Source organism: Condylura cristata, unplaced genomic scaffold (assembly GCF_000260355.1).
Source record: "Condylura cristata isolate star-nosed mole 26May11 unplaced genomic scaffold, ConCri1.0 scaffold00012, whole genome shotgun sequence".
NCBI lineage: Eukaryota > Metazoa > Chordata > Mammalia > Eulipotyphla > Talpidae > Condylura > Condylura cristata.
This window is the reverse complement of record NW_004567113.1, coordinates 40668034-40686406: the sequence shown is the minus strand read 5'-3', so window position 1 is coordinate 40686406 and position 18373 is coordinate 40668034.

Genomic DNA, 18373 nt, shown 5'->3' with positions numbered 1-18373 from the left:
ATGTAAATTTAATGTAAAACTTAGAATATGGGATTTTGTGAATGTAGAGAGAATATTAATTCAAAAATAATTTTGAATTATTTAATTGACTGAGGGAGAGTGGGAGCTAGTTTCTATTTTTCTGTTCTTTATTTTAATTGCTAACATTGTATTTTTGAAAACTATACTTCAATTTACTTTCAAGTTATATGGATAAGGACACACACACACACACACATATATTTACTTAGGTTTTTTCTAGATATTGTACAATCTCTTAGCAGTGATTGTACTCCTTCCAGGAAAATGGCCAGCATCTCTGCACAGAGGTTCAGTGCTAGTTCTGTTATATTCATATTGGACCTATTTTAGTGCTTTTCTTTTGCTTAAAATCAAAGCCTCCTTCTCATTTTCTAAAGCTGATATCCCTGCACTGTTCTAAGAATTCCTATGTTTATTATGTCCTGTCATTTGCTAAATGCTAACTTGTTTTTGGTAAGGATCACAGAATATTTGTTAAAAAGAAATAGTTAATGAATTCAGATTTTTCTGGATATTTACTTCTAAAAGAATACAGTGATTCATCTTACTGGGATGGGAAAAAAATTGAACCTTTCTTGGTTAGGAATTAAAATTATTTATTTTTATAAGAACTAATAATCATCAAAGAAGTAATAATATGGACATATTCAGATTAGATACTACTTCCAAACATAAGGTATAACAGGTGTTCAACATGGAGCTTGTCAGAACATGATCATCTACTCTGGGAAAAAAGGGAGAAATCTGTTAAAAGAACAGGAACAAGGACATTTCAAAGATGAGGTGGGAGAATAGCATTTGAAAAAAAAAAATACTCAAAGAAAAAATTGCCAATGAGTATTTTATAATGTCGTTGGTTACAGCAAAGGAAACCAGAAGATATGTGATTTCAAGCATGTGATTGTATCAGTGACAGTTTCCTGCCATTCATCATTTTCACAAGGTTCAGTATAAGAAGAAATAGACTTTCATTGGGACCATGAGGGACTAAGTTTTCATCTAAGACAGACTAAACTGATAACAGGTATTAAAACTTGCAATGTCCCTTGCAAAGGATATCATTCAACTACATGTGGCACAGACTACATGTGGTACAGAATTTACTAAAAGAAAAAGTACTTTGGCTCAGAAAAGGAGGGGAATCATTTTTGTGAGCCACAGAAGGGACCAGAATATGTAATAAATGATCATCAGTGAATGACATTGAAATAAAAATTGTAAGGAATAAATGAACATAGGAAAACACTGATTGTACTAATCATTTTTCACATCTTACTGACTTGGAGCAATTTTTATTATGTCAGGCACTAAATGCTTTACATGCATCCCTCATGTTAATTCTCTCAAGAGTACAATCATTTAAACACACCTTGGTATTAGCATCGTTTCGCAAGTGAGAATATTGAAGCACAGAGGATACAGTGGATGACTCGGTCACTTAAGAGTTGCTGAAGTGGGCTTTGAATTCTGCTAATTTGGGTTCACATGCCAAGTTTTAACCATTATTCAACATATTATCTTCCCCCCAAGTACACAACTTCACTTCCACATACCAAATTAGACACATCATTATGTAGAATGTAGGATTTTCTCCATCATGATTCTATTTTGAGAATGCTATTATCAAGAAATATGATTAAAATACTAAAATGTGGGCAGATAATCCTTTTTATAAGAATTTGCTTGCAACATGTCTTTAGAGATTAAAGAAACAATTAAAATTGAATTTAGACTAATATTCTTACAGCCAATGTGGCAGATTATGCAGACAAATAAAAGACTGAAATGAGTACTTATTTTTCTTTTATCACTTTCTCCCCTTCTTGAATATATATATATATTACAATTGCTGAATAGTTACTTTGGGCTGTTTAATTGTTTTTAAAATGCGAACTTCCAGTTTCCATGATCACTTTTCTTTTTATCATACATGCTCAAAAAAACTTTAACCACTGATATCCAGTTACTATCTGGTGGTTAGGAAAAAAAAAAAATGATGCCAGAATTGATATTGTAAGTCCTGCTGTAAAAAATCACACAAGGCAGTATTTGTGTACTTTTTATATTTGATCTCAACAGTCAACTCCTCTACTCTAATTTCACATCTTAACAGGATTATATGGTTTTGCCTTCAAGTGCTAGTTAATTTTTCACAATAAATTTACTAGAAGAAAATAGAATTTCCAACAAAACTTTGGACCATTCTTTCTTTTCTTTTTGAATTCACACTAATAAATTTTATTTGAAAGGAGTGTATTGCAAATCTACTGAGCACAACTCTAGATGCTAAAACCTAGCAGTACAGTGTAGAACAGTTTACAAAAAAAAAAAACACAAGAAATCATGCCTATGCATGAAGTACCCCAACTTACTTCTCACTCCATCAAAAATAAAAAAAAAAAAACACCCTTTTTTAAATCATTAAGACCTTCCATGTGGAGTCGCATATATGTCACTTGGAGCCGACTCTTTAAAAGTGAAACACTCACTTAACTCTTCATTCCAGTTAGATTGAAAAATTCCCTGGTGGAAAATTAGGTAGTTTGGAGAGTGCTTTGACTTGAGCAGATGAAAAGACACCCTAATCATCTGAAGAGTTAATATGCTCTAACACCCTCCTGCTGCCAAGTGGCTCTAGGATGCCCTAGTGACTCAAAAGTAAAAGTGCCTCTTCTAACACCTAGCTTGGGAATGAGTAATCTAGTCAAGGAAGAAAATTTAAATCACAGACTGCTCCATTGTCTAAAATATCCTCAGGGGGCAAATGACAATTGTGAAAACTGCATTAACTCAGTTGAAAAACTTAGAAAGCAATCCTCCAGTGACTTGAAGAAGTTAATGCTCAAGTTTCTGCTAGAGTCAAGTCTTTCTTTAGACTAAGAAGCTCAACAGGGACTTCAGATTTCCGGACAAATTGAACAAGGACATCTTTCAGAGTCAGGCTGGAGGCCGCAGATAATAAGAGATGGTGACCAAAATGATGGTGTTCCTTCCAGAATCATCCGCGAGGCTGATTGTTTTTTCAAGTATTCAGATTTGGTGGCTTAGACATATTGGTACACTAAAGACTTTCCACTTCTGGCCTAGAAAATTTGATACTCTAGGGAAAAGAACAAGTTTTTCTATTTTGAAAAATGTAGAAATGAAACCAGCAGCTCTGTTGATGCTACAGCTTATTAAAGATGCAAATTAAAAATATCAAAAAGCATGGAGATTTACTTAACCTTTTACCAAGTGTAAATCTTTAATCTGATCTTAATATGAACTTCCTTGATTTGCTTTAAGTTTAATAACATACTGAACTTGTGAGAGTTAACAGTAACTTTAGTGGTCAAGTGTTGCATTTTTGAAATGATAGAAAAAGGTTAATTTGAAATCCAGTCAGGAAATCATATTATGTTGCACAGCATATATCTGCTTTGGTGAAGAACTGACAAACTGCAAATGCCTCAGAGGAAAAATTCCACTGAATTAAAAGCAAAAGATTAATGTACTTGGAAATGAATTTGCATTCAACTGTAAAACAATGCCATTATGCCACTTCCTTTTTTTTTTTTTAACATAACCAGTCATTTCTGAGGCTCTTTGTTACTAAATTAGAAGGTTATATAATACAAAATAGAACTGAGGATATTTGAATTAAAACAAAATTTGCTAGAAAGTTTTATTTATAACCACTAGCCCTCACTTAGCATTTTATTGCTGTTCAATTTTTTTTTACCTATAATAAACCTAAATTAGAAATGCTACATTAAAAATTAAAAATATACCATGCAGGAAAACAGTCACTGCTATAGCATTTATGATATGATTTAATTTAGCAATTTCGGAAGTGGCATTAATAAAAACGATATAATATCTGATGACAAGAAAATAAGGCAGTCCCTCATTCTTGTACAGGCAATTCTTTTCATCTTCTCTAAAAAGTACGCTCACAAAACATGTCATAATTACTTGAAACCGTCTACAGTATCAGGAAGAATAGTTTAAAATCACTTTATCACATGCCAAACTACAGTCTATCTCTGACAATATAAATTAGTCACTACTAAAAATAAAGGATGGTGATTATTTACCTTAGAGAATACCTGCCAGAATTACCAGTCACTGGAACTAGATTTCTTACTGAAACATACCCTATAATAATTTGGGATCATGCTTCATCACTTCACCTAGTCCAAGACACAACCTTGATGATCTGAAAATAAATATAAGCCTGAGGTAAATTCATATTGCCCTAACAGAATAAACAGGCAGGCATGTGAACAGAGCATCTACAGAAATAAAATGATAATTTTATATATGTTTTATTCCACTTCAAATATGCTGCTCTGGGTGGTTGATATCATTGGCAGTATAACTTCCATCTTCAAAGCTCTATTTTGAATTTTTCTTCCCAGATAATTCAAACACATTTTTAGAATTTTATTTTATTTTATTTTTTTAATCAGGACTCTTTTTTTTTGCAATGAAAAGATCTAGATATGCTTGTTGAATTAATGTATTCATGTCCCTATGATAACATGTAGGGCATGGAAGATTAATTTCCTCCTACTCACTCAAAATTCAAATAGGTTTAATATTCTGACATTTGTCACTTATTTACTCATATTATCAGATCAACTATTTCACATTCTGCCTGTGCTAAGTTAACTGAATTCTGATTTTTGATTCTTAATGTATTCAATTTGTAAACATTTATGTCTACAGATTTGCCTTTTTTTTTTTCTTTTTCAGTACTGAGATTCTTGCTAATAACAAAATGCTACTTTCTGAAATTCTTTTAAAAAATAAACAAATCCCCCTGGCCCTCCCTGGTGGCGCAGCGGGTTAAAGCACAGCACTAAGAAGCTTAAGCCACTTCTGCATGAGTTCGATTCCCGCCTGCCCCGGAGGTGACCACATGGCGTGTCAGACCTCTCCTGGCCCGCCCGCTGCTCCCCTCAGTAGTGTACTTCGTCGATCTGCCTGTTCTGCTCCCCGCTCTGTCTCTGGTGAATCCTCTCACCCTCCACATCTCTGGCCTGTACCCCAGTTCTGTATGAATAAATAAATAAAATATTTAAAAAAAAAATAAAATAAAATAAACAAATCCCCGTAGGAAAGGTTCTTATCTCTGGAAATTATTTAGTTCCCCGAGATGGAAGCAGTTCAAACACAACAGCAGTTTTTCTCCTCTCCAACCCTACCAACTTTTTCACATAGCACCTTGTATAATGAATAATTGAATGTGTTCACTCCACCCTTCAAAACTCTTCAAATTGGTCTCTAATTCAGTTTAGGATGCACGACAAAATATTTAACACACACACACAAAATATTTAACACAAATACACGACCTAGAAATCCTATGCTTGTACCTTAAGACTATTTTTATCATTATCCCTCATAACTGAGTATAAGTTATCACTAAAATCCTTTTGTTTATTATTCTATAAAGGTGTTCAAGTCTCTCTCTCTCTCTCTCTTTTTTTTATGGCCTCCATGGTGGCCTAGGGGTTAAGTCTCAGAGCTATCACCACTGCAGCCTGGGTTTGATACCTGGGGAAGGAGCTAACCTACCTACAACACAGCAGACCTCCCTATTTTCCCTGCTTCTTCTCTTAGCAGAGTGTTCCAGTAAGCCCACCTGTTCTGCTCCATACTCCCCCTTTTGTGAATCTCTCAGTCATGCTACGACCTCTGGCCTACACCCCAGTTATTTTATTATATGCATAAATAAATATTAAAAAAAACTTGTTTTTTCTATGTATACATGGTGTACATTTCCTTTATCAAGAATAAAAGTTTATGCAACATCTACATCTTTATGTATGTTTTTGCGGTGTGTATAATGTTTTTATAACTGGATAAAAAATAAACATAATGGGAGTAGAAAATATAAGTATAGGAGAAATAAAGATTCTATAAGAACTAACAAAATAGACATAGAAAAACTCACTAGCTCTACATACACTAAATAAATTGAATTAATTACTCATAAATTTCCAAACTGAAAGCACCATGAATGTATATGTTCATTGGAGAATGTCACCAAATGCCTAAGGAAAAAAAAAAATATATATATATATATATATATATATATATCCCTTGCATTCTCATGGGGAATACTTCTTAATTTTCTTTGTAAAATTAGCACTACCCCAACACCAAAATACAACAAAGCAATTATACTAAAAGAAAATTACAAACTAATCTCTTTCATGAATATGGGTATAAAGATCCTTAAGAAAATATTAACAGGCCCTCCCTGGTGGCGCAGCGGGTTAAAGCGCAGCACTAAGAAGCTTAAGCCACTTCCCCATGAGTTCGATCCCCGCCTGCCCCGGAGGAGATCCACATGGCGCGGCAGACCTCTCCTGACCCGCCCGCTGCTCCCCTCAGCAGTGTACTTCATTGATCTGCCTGTTCTGCTCCCCACTCTGTCTCTGGTGAAGCCTCTCACCCTCTGCATCTCTGGCCTATACCCCAGTTCTGTCGAATAAATAAATCAATCTTTAAAAAAAAAAAATATATTAACAAAACAAGTACAACTACATGTGTGTAAACACACACACATACATATACATGCATAGGTGTGTTTATGTATATATTATATGTGTATGCATTTATATGGGCATATATATGTACATATACTTATACATGTGTGTGTGTGTGTGTGTGTGATGAGTAAATGGGATTAATAGCATGACTGGTTCAACATGAAAAATCAATTAATCCCATCCATCATATCCAACAAAACAAATAAAAATAAAAGTCAAAATTATGTCAATAAATACGAAAACTCAGTGAACCAGGGGAAGAAGAAATTCTCCTCAACCTGATAAAGAATAGCTTTAACACCCCTACAACAACCATCATACTTAATGGTGAGATACTTAAAGCTTGTCCACTAAGCTTGTTCTGTAATAGCTAAAACTTGGAAGCAATCAAGATATCTTTTTGTAGATGAATAGAAAAATACAGGGTGACACATCCATATATTTAAATGTTATTTTCCAGTAAAAATAAATGAGCTTTCAAGTGATAAAAAGACATGAAAGAAAGTTAAATGCATATTACTAAGTGAGAGAAATCAATCTTGTAAGACAACATATTGTATGAGTCCAACTATGTGACATTATGGAAAAGGCAAAAATTTGGAGGACAATTTGTGTGGAACATCAAGAGTTCGGCAGGCTGTGCATGATCGAGGCAGAAGTATCTGGGGACTCTTTCCCTAAGGTTCCCTGATATTTCCAAACAACTCAAAAAGGTAAAGTACATTAAATAAATACAATGGACCACAATGTCTTTTTACAAAGAACAACAATAATAAAGTCCTTAATTTAAACAGAGTAGTATGCTAGTATTTCATTCAGCAAGACGTTTTCTAGTTTGCAGAATGTGTAAGTAGAAGCAAAGGTAGACAGTGATGCTTATTAAAGCAGACATTGAAAGCCAGGTATTTCAAGTATGTGTAAACATGATGAAATAAGATATATTATTGGAATTATAAAGTTCTAAGTGAATTAAGTATTAATCCTCCTAAAAATTTGCTTATCTTTAAAATATTACTAAAAATCTTCTAATAGATAAAATAAAGTAGCAAACAAAATAATTTACAATCACCCCAAAGTCCTAAAATTATGAAATCTTCAGCAACTGTTCTTTAAAAGCTACTAAGTTTCCAGGATTGCAAAATATAGTAATATAAAACTAAAATCATAAGATATATGGGAAGATAGTTCACAGAACAAAGGTTCTAAAGAAAATAAGATATGTGAAGGTTAGGTTGAAAGGAAAAGGATGAAAGAGAGAAAGGCTTAGAAAAAAAAGATGAAAATAATGCCCTTAGACAATGAGAAATGGAAAGGTAGATGGAAACAAGGCACAAAGAGAAAAGGGAAAAGAGAAAAATTAGAGAACAGTTCTGTTAAAGGTCAGTTTAACCTTCACATCAAAGTTTAACTCAATTTCCTGGATACATTCTGAGGTTAGTAATGTCTTATTAACTTAGTTTTCTCTGACTGCGGCTAGAATCTAAATGTGATTCTTATGAGTGCTGAGCACGGAAAGGTGTGTAACAGGCTCACAGGTCTTTCGAGGTCTATGGACGCATTTGACCAGCAACTACCAGAGCAATTTCATCAAATTGGAGGACAAGTGCACAGCTAAATAAAGTCTGGAGGGTCTGGAACATTAGATCCTTGACAGATCACGAGGAAGCCTCTCATTTGTAAATCTTCCCCCTTCATTCAGAGATCAACAAGGTTGAAATTTCTGGGGTAGCAGCTCTAGTTTATAAGAAGATTCCCTGATCTAGAAATCCCAAGTTCAAGTCATGAATCAGATATTTCTTGGCCATATATTTTTTTTCTTTATTTTCTTGGTATTTTATTATGGTAAGAACATTTAGCATGAAAGCAACACTGTTGACAATTTCTCAGTGTACAACAAAATATTATTGACTATACTCTAATGTTATACTCTAATGTTATACAGTAGATTTCTAGGGTTTGTTCAACTCGTTTCTGTTGATGTTTGGTAATTACTAAATACCGCATTTCTGTTGTCTTCTAGCCTCTGGCAATCAGCATTTTAGTCTTCAATTCTATAAAGTTGCTGAAATAGAAACCTCATGTAAATGAAGTCAAGCAGCACTTAATTATTTATTTATTTATTTTTGGTGATTAGTTTATTTCTCTTAGCATGTCCTCAAGCTTCACTTATGTTGGTCCGTAACATATTGAAGAATGCCCGCCACTTTGCCAAACTGAATAATATTCCACTAAATATATATACTACATTTTCTTTATCTATTCATTTGCTGAAGGACAGCTGAGCTGCTTTAACCCTGGCTTTTGTGACTAATTATGCAATGAACATAGGAGTGCAAAGACCTCTGAGTTGCTGGTAAAAGCCCAGAAGTAGAATTTGTACATATACAGTAGTTTTGAATTTTTTGAGTAACTGCCATACTGTTTTCCAGAGTGACTACCATTTTTATTCTCATCAGTAGTGTGCAAGAGTTCATGTTTCCACATTTTTGTCTTAAAAAAATAATCTTTTTTAAGTTATGAGCTGTTATTTCATTGTGAGTTTGATTGTCATCTCTCTGAGTATTTTCTTTTATTCCTATTGGCTACTTGAATGTCTTGTTTTGAGAAATATACATTCAAAAACTTAGGCAATTTATGATAAGTGAGTCAGTCCATCGAGGATATATGACAATTATAACTCCCTATGTATCCACTATCAGAACACCTAAATATTTAAAGTAAATGCTCACAGAATTGAAGGAAGAAATAAATAGCAATACGATAAATGACAGGAAGCCTTAAAGTCTTACTTTACATAATGTATAGGAAATCCAAACAGTAGGTCAATACGGAAACAAAGGACTTGAACAACACTACAAAGCAAATGGCTTTCCAGACATACACAGAATATTCCCCCAAACAATAGCAGGATTTACATTCTTCTCAAGAGCACATGAATCATTTTACAGAAAAGATGACACATACAGCAGAACAATATCAATAACTTAAAAAAAATAATGGTCATGAATCTCCCCTTTCCTCCCCACCCCCCAACCATGGTGCAGCGGGTTAAGGCGCAGCACTGGGAAGCTAGCTGCAGCTCAACACGAGTGCGATCCCGGCCAGGGTGACCCACATGTCTCGCTGGCTGTTTTCCTCAGTAGTGGACTTTGTTGCTCTGCCTGTTCTGCTCCCCACTCTGTCTCTGATGAATCCTCTCATCCCCACACCTCTGATCTGCACCCAGTTCTTGTATGCATAAATAAAGAAACTATTTCTGTCTTTCTCTATCCTTTCCTTGCAGATTAAAAATACATATATATATATATAAATAATCATATCAAATCTACTTTCTAATCCTAATAGCATAAAACTAGAAATCAGTAATAGAAGTGAAGTTAGAGCATTCATAAATTTGTAGAAATTCAGTCACATACATTTGTGAGTCACTTCATTTCCATGAGCAAAGTTTCTTCATTTGTGAAAAGCAGACACATCTCATATGTTTTTGGAAAGATTCAGAAAAGATAACAAATTTGCTAAAGGACTTTCCTTTCGACCTACTTTGATGACATCAGCCATTTCAGTTTTACAAGAGCTGGTAAAGGTGCCCATTCCATTCAGTATTAAGTGCATTCTGCCTAGAGAACATAGTAATTAACCTCTGATACAAGCCAGAGGTGCAGGGGCAGTGAGAGGATTCACCAAAGACAGAGTGTGAAGCAGAGTGTGAAGCAGGCAGTTCTATGAAGTGCACTGCTGAGGGGAGCAGTAGGTGGGCCAAGAGAGCTCTACCATGCCAAGTTAGTTATTTTCTCCATTTCAGGTAACTGTAACTCATTTCATATGCAGTGACACATGTCATTCTCACTGGAATTAAAGGATGTGTGTCCTACTGTTCCCTAAGTTTGCTAGAGGCTATGTGAAGCTTTTCCAAATGAGAACTTAGGTCACAAGTGGTTTATCAAAGAATATGCCTGAAGTCATAATATTAGTAGTAGTGATGCCGGTAGGATTTCACTGAGGCCCTACAATTTCACAGGTTATTTCATTATTTGCAATTCTATATCATATCCCTGTTTCCAGAGGTAAATTATTAAATTTCTTCTTTCAATATGTTCACTTATTCTACTAATCCTTATCTCATAAAAAAAAAAAAAACTTCATGCCAAAAATATTCAAAAGGTAAAAATAATGCCTTCTTATAATGATGAAAATCAGTTTAGGATATCAAGTGCCTTTTGTAAGTGAAATGATTGACTGACAATAAGATTAATAACTGGGTCATCTGTCCCAGAATATACAGTTAATATGAAGATTACCCAGCTTGAATCCTGCTTTCACAGTCTTATTCTTTTTGCAAGGACACTCTGGTGATGAATATTTTTATTTATTTATAAAATTTATTTATTTATGCATATAGAACTGAGGTACAAGCCAGAGGTGCAGGGGCAGTGAGAGAATTCACCAAAGATAAGATAGAGTGTGGAGCAGAGAAGGCAGTTCTATGAAGTGCACTGCTGAGGGGAGCAGTTGGTGGGCCAAGAGAGTTCTACCATGCCAAGTGGGTCACCTCTGGGCCGGGGATCGAACTCCCACTGAAGCAGTTATGGCTGGCTTGCAGTGCTACATCCTAACCCTTTGTCCCACCAGGGAGTGCCCAATGAATAGTTTTAAATGACTACATGATAATTGTGCCATAATCGTGTAAAATTACTGTTACCTGAAATATAGCAATTCTTTTGTCTCTTGAATATAGAATGAACTCTACATTTCTTGATATCACATATTTTTTTTGTTAAAAACATACAGAGATGTAATAATCATGTATAAGCTCCTCTGCCAATAGCTTATTTAAAAGGTTAGTGATCTTTGTGAGACAGGTGCTTAGGTAGATATGAGTGTGTACTGGCAGGATGAGTGTGTACTGTTAATGTGATTAAACCTATGAGAGTTGAAGTTGGAGACAGTAACGATATATATTCCCTGAGTTTTAGTTTCACTGGTGCCCTTCTTAGCCCTACTAGGAGATCACAAGTTCAATGGAAATTGAAGTGTTTTAGAAAAATTCTAAAATAAACCTGAAATACTTATTTGGAGAATTCAAGTGATTTAAGTAAGATGTGGGAATGGATGAAAACCTGACTGTTAAAAGTGGTGTCAATCCATTGTAAGAGCTATTTGAAAGATTATTTTTATCTCTGGAAGCTACATTCTCAAATTGGAGCTCTTGAATCAGGGTTGGAGAATTCCGGTTTACCAGTTCTGTTCTAAATGCAAGCTATTATGGTAGAGACATACCCATTTAGGTTTTAAGTCCAATCCCTTCCAGCGTTGATGAGTCAGTTAGTGAATCATTATTATCAGAACTTTGGAGATCCCGTAGAGTTATAAAGATAATAGTGAAGGGTTAAATTTTTGTTCTTTTTTCTTAGACTGGTGGAAAAAAAATATTCCTTCCATTTCATCTACATTTCATATGTTAGCCCATTATTTAAGACTACTTTCTGGTCACAGTGCAAATCTATTTGGTATTTCTGATAATCTGCCCAATCTGAACACAATACTTATATATTTCTTTTATATTAACTCAACCAGGCACTCAGGGAAAATATCTTAAAACTACCTATCCTTAAAAGCTACACAACTTGTAACAAATGTTCTGTCAATTGTATGAGTTATGAAAAGTGAAATGAGTATTGAGATGATAGTGGCAAGATAAAATATAATGCAAAAAACCTCATTACTGTTATCATTTCTTTCATAATAGCATCAACCTACTTATGCACAATGCAAATAGATTCACTATAAATTGTTGATCTTTGTATCTTTTTTTTTTATTTCCACTACAATTCCCTTCTGAGAGCCAATTATTGTACATGTTGTCCAGTGATTTGAATTTGTGTTGGGCTGATGGTCACACAAACATGGAATCAGTTTCATGGCAGGTGCTGGTGCCCAGGAGCTTCTGCAGTGACCTGTCAGTGATCTTAGCAGCTACTAAATTACTACAAATAATGAAGGCAAATTTGGGCAATTTTAACTGACACCATTTCTATGAATTGGCCTAAAAAAGAAAATCTGCTCTTAGCACCAATAAATGACATTTATTTTGGAAGAAATTAATACAGACACAAGCTATTGAAGTGGCAAACAGTATCTGATTTCCTACTCCACGTCAACTATTGTGCCAAACCCTCAGATCAATATTGAGATAAAGCTGTATGATCTCAGACAGCAGAAGATTCATAGGAAGACAAAGATAATAAATACAATATGGAAATGTATTTTTGGTAGTTCATTATTTCTACACTTCTATATGCTGTAATTTTTTTAGAAAATGCTTTTGGGTTAAGTAGTGATGGGCTATTATTTCTTCTAAGCTATGGTTTGATTAAATGTTTAGATGAGAACATTTTTAAAAACATGGCCAAAATATTGACAAAGAACTCTCAATTATCAGTTTTTAATTTTATATTCCACTGGTATAGATTAATTTAATTTTAAAATAAATATTTTGGTATAAGTCCTACATTTAATAAAATATCCATGTTTCAGCATAAATGAATATTGCCAAATATGAACCTTAACATCAATTAAAATGTAGAAAATATATATAAGACCAAATAATTATTTCATATCTTTGTAATAAGTCCTCACACCACCAGTCCCAAGTAACCTCTGATCTAATTTTTATCACTGTACATTAGTGTTGCTTTTCCAGAAATGGAATGCTACCTAAATGGAATCCAGGGAGCATTTATTTGTAATTGGCATTTTTCAACCAGCATACTTTTAAGATTTATCCATGTTGTTATGTGAATCAGTAGTTCAGTCCTAATTATTTTTAGGCAGTCAACCAAGTTTAGACACAATAATCTGCTTATCCTTTTACCCTATTAATGCACTTTTGGGATGCTTCCAATTTCTTGCTACAACAAAGTTATAAACATTTTTTACAAGTCTTGCATGAGCTTATTTTTGTGCTTTCCTGGGTAAGTTACTAAAATTGGTACTGATGGGTTTTATGTTAATTGTATGATTATAAGAAATGTCAAATTTCTAAAGAAATGGTATCTTCCCACTAACAACTAGTGGAAATGCTAACAGAAGGTGTTTTCTGTCAGTCTTTTAATTTTAAACATTCTAGTGGGCATACAGAGGTTGCTCATTGTGGTTTCAATTTGCATTTCCTACTTTCTAATGGCCTTTGAGATACATTTCAGTTGCTTTTGGTCCAGTGGTAAATTACTCTGTGATATTAAGTAAATTACTCTGTGATATTAAGTAAGTTTCATAATTATGTCTTCAAACATTTTACCTATTTTTATTCTTATTGTTCTTTTATTGTTTAGACATAACTTTTTAAACTATATATTAGTTTGTGACCTTAGGTAGACAGGTGTTTTTTTTTTTTGTTTTTTGGTTTTTTTTTTAAATTAATAGGAAACAGGCACCTTTCCCTTGCTTGCTCTCTCCTCTTTGTATCATCATGATAGCATTTTTCTTTGTGTCTTACAAACAACCACTTGGTTTCTTATGGACTACAACATAATTTTCTGACCAAGAACAATATACTTCCAGTGTTCCCTTCCTAACAGTCAATCCTATGAGTTTTATGAATTTTGGATATGCCTAGACAGTTCCATACTCACATCTGCTTATTTTCCACCATCCTACTCCATACTTCTCTCTACAGCTTGTTTCTGGTGAAACTCTGATCAATGCATATTTTTTATCTAAATTTAAACTTCATTTCCAAAAAAATTCTCAGCCACAAATACGAATATAATTAGTTCATATTAACTTACCCTATAATTTACTCAAATTACTTACGCAATCTATATACTTTTTTGTATATTCTTTAGAATTAACTATACACACTGTGTGCAGACAACAAAATTATCTTCAAATATGAACAGATTTGTTTCTATTTTTTCTATTTCCTCACATCTTATACTTCTGCATTGGTTAGTTCTCACATACAGGGAAAGATTTAGTCAGCTGCATTTATCTTATCTACTGTGCTACTCAACAAATATTATTTGTATATTATCTTTTTCTTAACATCGTAAAAACAAGTGGTAGATCAGTTGGGTATACAACTTTTTTTCAGTTTTTACTATAATTGTTCTCAAAAACATTTTATAAATCCCATTAATCAGCATGTAATATCCATGTCATCTCTATTCCACAAAGCGATGCTTCTGTCAATATTCCACACTTAATCCCCAAACTGTCAGTAACTGTGTCAGATCGAAGATCTTATCCTATTATTAGATATCAAGTTAGTCTGCCCTAGTTTCATGGATAGAAGTAGAGATGAGGATTTTATTAGAATGCCAACAGTAACAAAAGATCAGGGTTTTGTTAGTTTTTTTTTGTTTTTTGTTTTTTTTTTTGTTTTGTTTTTTTTTTTAGGAAAAGAATTATTTATTAGATGAGACTTATTAAACAACTATAAGGCAGACTTTAAATAAGGTCTAATAAAGTTATTGCAAAAGCTGTAGAGAACACTGCAGGGAAGTGGTTTTGCAGTCAAGAGAACTTGGTTTTAACTCTGAATACAACAAAGAAAATTGGGAATTTGTAGTTTTCAAGTAGGAGAGAGTGGTAAGTGGATAGCAATTCACTAAGTGGAAACATCAGGGATGAGGGATGATTCTTACTAAACTGACCTACGAGGATTCTTGTTAAAATAAGCCAAAGTGATCAGACATCCTTAACTTGGGGGATTATGGAAAATGACAAACCAGATCAAATACCAAAGGTGATCTGATATTGAAGATGAGGGATCATAGCTAAACCAATTTAGCCATGTTCTTGCTCAGAATTGGATAGTGAAGAGATTAATACAGACATCCAAAAGCGAGGCCTAATTAAGAAGATAGTTTAGATGAGCCTAGCTAGAGTTTGGTCAATGAGAAAATTAGTTTCCTATACTCTCTTATCCACAGGGAAATGATAAAAGGGCTAGGTAACATCTACAATATGGTGAGTTACAATAAAGGGGAGAGTCTGATTTAATATCTTATAACAGAAGTTGGCATGTCTGCCCTTTGCTCTAAGAGATACTATTTTTATTATGATTGAATAGAAAATAAGTGTACATTTTGCTCAGAGAAGGAGCAATGTGATATAAAAAGATTTGTGAAAAGACAGAAAAAAAAGGCCCTTTTTTTGAGAATTAAAAATATGTGAGAGGCCTGTGAAAGCAGAATATAATTATATCTATAATTCAAAGTAGACATTTGTCTTTCTTTCTTTCCTATCCCTCTTCTGAGGTTTCATTTAGGATTTTGGAAATACATGATAACTTTTCTTGCTTTATTTCTTTTTTTTCTCTATGCAAGGTCTCTCAATAGGAGAATATATGGATTTCCTGACAGGATGGTAACTGGGTTCCAAGATTGTAGAAGCAAAGGCAGGAGAGTGTCTAAAGTTCTAAGCTTCTAAGAAGCACAGTTTACACAATGTCACTTGGTTACAAGATAGTCAGATTAAATTTAAGGGGAGGGAAACAATATCATTCTTTATTTTTCCTGTTCCCATCCTCCAATCATCTGCTGCACTTCTTGATGGGAAAATGATCACATATAAGGATGGGGAAGTAAGAACTATTGTTGGCTATAGTTGGAGAGCATCCTCCAGGTGATCTAATAAACATCCATGTTTATCTGTTACATATCTGTGGATGTGCATTTATGTGCGTATTCACACATGTGTATACTATATGTGTGTGCATATGTGTACTGCATATATCTCATACAACAGGCATGGCTCTGAGTATTGGAAAAATAAAACCCCAAATATTACGTTTTCACCTTTACACATGAACTAATAGTCCAGTGGAAGAGACAGTTTATAATGAAGAAGAAATAAAAAATAGAAAACTAAATAGGAAGAGAACAAAACTAGTGTAAATAAAATGGACAAACTAGAAAAGTTGGTTGAAAAACATTTGGGAACACTTCTGCCCACCTGTAACTGTGCAGGTGTCTCTTACTAATAAGTCTGGCCTTTGAAAATTTAAGGGGAAACTAAAAACTTTTGGAAACAGATACTATTTGAAAAGCAATATGCTTAATTTAGTGAAAGGCTTTTTCAAATTTTTGCAACCTTATGAGTAGGAATAATTATATAGTGGATTTGCAGACAACAGAACTCAGGAAAAAGGGATGGGTTTGATTTGGCCTCGATTATATGTCTTAGTTAGTGCTGAAGGCAAGAGGAATACAATTAGTATTAAAAGATATCATCATCCCAGAGCAGGTAGTCATGAAATAGAAAAATAAATCACTGCTAGTGGGCAAATAAAATGTCATTTCCATTAAGGCAAAACTCTGAGAAGTAGTGTCTATTGCAATAGAAAATAATGGATACAAAGCACTCAAAGACTATGGGTCAGAGTGGCCACATCTAAAAGATGAATACAGCTTTGAAAATATTGTGGATTAAAGCCATCGACATTTTGAAATGGTGGTAAAATTATTTGCTACCTCTTGGAGCTACTGGGCTGGTTAAACAAATGTGTAATTTTTTCATACTGACTTGTGAAAATTACAACTTAATTTAATGCAGCTATTAGAACATGTATGCTGAAAGTGTGGGGGGGATTTCTAAACATTAAAAGCATGTATCTGAGCATTCCTGTGTTGGTATAACCATATATCCCAACACATCCTCTTATCCCTTAGAAGTTATCATTTGATGCCTAGTCAATTGGGCTGTTTCAGCCTTCCTAGAAAACCCTTTAAAGTCTATGCATAAGTATCTATCTATGAGACTGTTATGTCATTGATCTGGGGTGTGTTTTTGCCATCAATAATTTTCACCAGCACCCAAGGTAAATTATAAGGTGCAATCAATCTTGAGTTGCACTGACTCAACGAGATTTTTTTCTCAGGGTTGGAATCACTTTGACTTAGATTCTACCTTCTGTCTAACTGCCATGACACCTCCAGGTATAAAGGAAGCAGCCTGATGAAAACTTGCTGCCCGTGACTCTGGAAGAACACCCACTCACTAATGTCTTCTTACTGATGACTATAAAATAATATCACCCTGTTTTCTTCCCAAGAGTGATTAACAAAGAAAAGTGAAAAAAAAAAATCATAGAATTCTGTATGATGAACCCTGTCAACCAACCCTAAATTTAAAACAAATGACTTACAAATGTTACTCTCCCTTTTCAGGAAGTCAAATTCCATATACGAGGGCACTTAGAATTATCTCACAATGAGTTTTATTTTAAAATATTTTATCTCATAGTTTTTATTGTTTTTATTGTTTTTATTGTTATTCCTCCAACTTCACTCTTTACTCATGTAATGCTTAATGTAATGCTACTATCTTATATATGTTTTTTTTTTTTTTTTGAGGTGCTTTCGTTTACAACACTATCTGTGATTGAGAGGAGTAAGTTCACACTACCTCATTTTATTACCACTATACCTCACCCCCCACTAGAGGACCCATATACCATTTGGCGCAACAGGAAACTGAGTCATTGCCCTGAGTAACTTCACTGCTAATCCTTTCATCCCTTTCTAGCGGCCTCAATTCTGCAGTCATATTTCTAGACTCTAGTATTGATGTATCTTTCATTTTAGACTTTACAGCTTTACGGCTTTCACCTTTAGAAATTTCACAGCCATTTTTAAAAATCTTCTGTGTCACCATGTTACTGTTTTTATTTAGCAACTAGAATATATACAATAACATTATAAAACTGATTCAGCTATTATACCTAATTCGATAATTTATTTAACTTATGAGAACATAAATTTTCCTTCCCACTATAGGTTGCAACTTCTTTTTCTTTTTCTTTT